General features: G+C 45.2%; 1 protein-coding gene across 1 annotated transcript in view; it reads right to left on the reverse strand.

Annotated features, from left to right (window-relative positions):
- LOC143282728 (organic cation transporter protein-like) overlaps positions 1–731 on the reverse strand; it is a 33,841-nt gene extending 33,110 nt beyond the window's left edge. Inside the window, exon 1 of the mRNA XM_076588456.1 lies at positions 528–731. The gene's annotated coding sequence lies outside the window, so the exon portion shown is untranslated. The remainder of the gene's footprint in view (positions 1–527) is intronic.
- Positions 732–2,500: the final 1,769 nt, after the last annotated feature.

Here is a 2,500-nt window from a genome sequence, read left to right on the forward strand (position 1 = left end):
AAGAATAAATGAATGAATGAAAAAGAAAAAAAAATCACGAATGTCGGGTATTTTGTTGTGTGGTCTAGTTTAAAAGAAAGAAATGAGTGATGAATGAATGAATGAATGAATGAATGAATGAATAAGTGAGTGAATGAGTGAGTGAAAGAAAGAAAGAAGGAAACGACCAAGAAAAGAATGTAAGGAGAAGAAAGCAAGCGAGAAAGGAAGAAAGAAAGAATAAATAAATAAATGAGTGAGTGAAAGAAAAGAAAAGAAAGAAAAGAAAAGAAAGAAAGAAAGAAAGAAATTAAGATACGAGTAAATGAATGCATGTATGAAAGAATGGATAAATAAGTAAGTGAGTGAGTGAAAAAAAAAGAAGAAAAAAAACAAACAAACAAAGAAGGAAGGAAAAAAGAAAACAATCAAAGAAAAAGAAACAAACAAACAAACAAAACACAAAAAGAGAAAAAAAAAAAAAAAAAGAAAACGACGAAGCTTACATGCAAATTATGAAAACTCAGTACAGAATCATACCCACTCACCCCTCTGCCACTCTGGTTCTCAGTGTTACCCAGAACCGCACAAGAGACCACCAACCACCAACCACCAACCACCCACCAGCTCTGGCACCACTATCAGCAGCAGCAGCAGGAGGGGAGTGGGTTGGAGGTGAGATGTTCTATGACAGCGCTGTTGTGTGACCTCCTCTCCTTACTCAGCGAACAACACAACTAGTTGGCGGCAAACACAATGGTCGCTGTGACAAAGTCCCTCAGCGTGGCAGCTCTTTTATTCAACCTCTGTTTATCTTGACGTCAACACCAGGGTGTCTTTTACTTAGTCCCCTCCCCCCTCTCATGGTGGTTTTTTTTTTACCCCCCGGAACTTTCACAATATTGTCGTCGATGATGTAGTAGTAGTAGTAGTAGTAGTAGCAGTAGTGGTAATAGTAGGAGGAAGAGGAGCAGCAGCAGTTGCAGTAGTAGTAGTAGTAGCAGCAGCAGTAGCAGCAGCGGTAGTAGTAGCAGTAGTAGCAGCAGCGGTAGTAGTAGTAGTAGTAGCAGCAGCATTTGTAGTGGCAGTTGACGAAGTAGTAGCAACAGCAGCAGCAGCATTTGTAGTGGTAGTCGAAGTAGTAGTAGTAGTAGCAGCAGCATTTGTAGTGGTAGTCGATGTAGTAGTAGTAGCAGCAGCAGCGGCGGAGGCAGCAGTAGCAGCAGTATTTGTTGTAGCTGTTGTTCTTGGAAGAGGAGGTGGTGAGAGAGGAAGAGGAGGTGGTGAGAGAGGAAGAGGAGGTGGTGAGAGAGGAAGAAGAGGAAGATGAGGAAGAGGAATTGGTCAGAGAGGATGAGGAAGAAGATGAGGAAGAGGAAGAGGAGGAAGTAAGAAAGGAGAAGGAAGAGGTGAGAGAGGAGGAGGAAGAGGTGAGAGAGGAAGAGGAAGAGGATGAAGTGAGTGAGAATGAGGAAGAGGTGAGAGAGGAAGAGGAGGAATGGGTGAGAGAGGAGGATGAAGAAGAAGAGGAAGAGGAGGAAGAGCAGTTCAAGCAAGGTGAAAGAGAAGGATGTGGAGGAGGAATAGGGGAAGCAGACCATGAGAAGAGCAAGAGGTGAGAAGGTAGATGGAAAGGAGGAAGAGGAGGAGGAGGAGGAAGAGGTGAGAAGGTAGATTGAAAGGAGGAAGAGGAGGAAGAGGTGAGAAGGTAGATGGAAAGGAGGAAGAGGAGGAAGAGGTGAGAAGGTAGATGGAAAGGAGGAAGAGGAGGAAGACGTGAGAAGGTAGATGGAAAGGAGGAGGAGGAGGAAGAGGTGAGAAGGTAGATGGAAAGGAGGAGGAGGAGGAAGAGGTGAGAAGGTAGATGGAAAGGAGGAGGAGGAGGAGGAAGAGGTGAGAAGGTAGATGGAAAGGAGGAAGAGGAGAGAAGGTAGATGGAAAGGAGGAAGAGGAGGAAGAGGTGAGAAGGTAGATGGAAAGGAGGAGGAAGAGGAGGAAGAGGTGAGAAGGTAGATGGAAAGGAGGAAGAGGAGGAAGACGTGAGAAGGTAGATGGAAAGGAGGAGGAGGAAGAGGTGAGAAGGTAGATAGAAAGGAGGAGGAGGAGGAAGAGGTGAGAAGGTAGATGGAAAGGAGGAAGAGGAGGAAGAGGTGAGAAGGTAGATGGAAAGGAGGAAGAGGAGGAGGAGGAGGAGGAAGAGGTGAGAAGGTAGATGGAAAGGAGGAATAGGAGGAGGAGGAGGTGAGAAGGTAGATGGAAAGGAGGAAGAGGAGGAGGAGGAGGAAGAAGGGGAAGAACAATTGCGGTACCGGAGGAAGGAACTTCTCCTCCTCCTCCTCCTCTTCCTCCTCCTCCTCTTCCTCCTCCTCTTCCTCTTCCTGCTCTTCCTCCTCCTATCATTGCTACTGTTATTGTTGCTGCTTCTCTTTCGTTTTCGTCTTCTTGGTCTTCTTGCTCTTCTTCTACTTCTTCGTCGTCGTCTTTTTCTTTTCTTTTCTTTCTTTTTTTTTCTTTCTTTCTT

The sequence above is a fragment of the Babylonia areolata genome, chromosome 6 (assembly GCF_041734735.1).
Source record: "Babylonia areolata isolate BAREFJ2019XMU chromosome 6, ASM4173473v1, whole genome shotgun sequence".
Classification (NCBI taxonomy): Eukaryota; Metazoa; Mollusca; class Gastropoda; order Neogastropoda; family Buccinidae; genus Babylonia; species Babylonia areolata.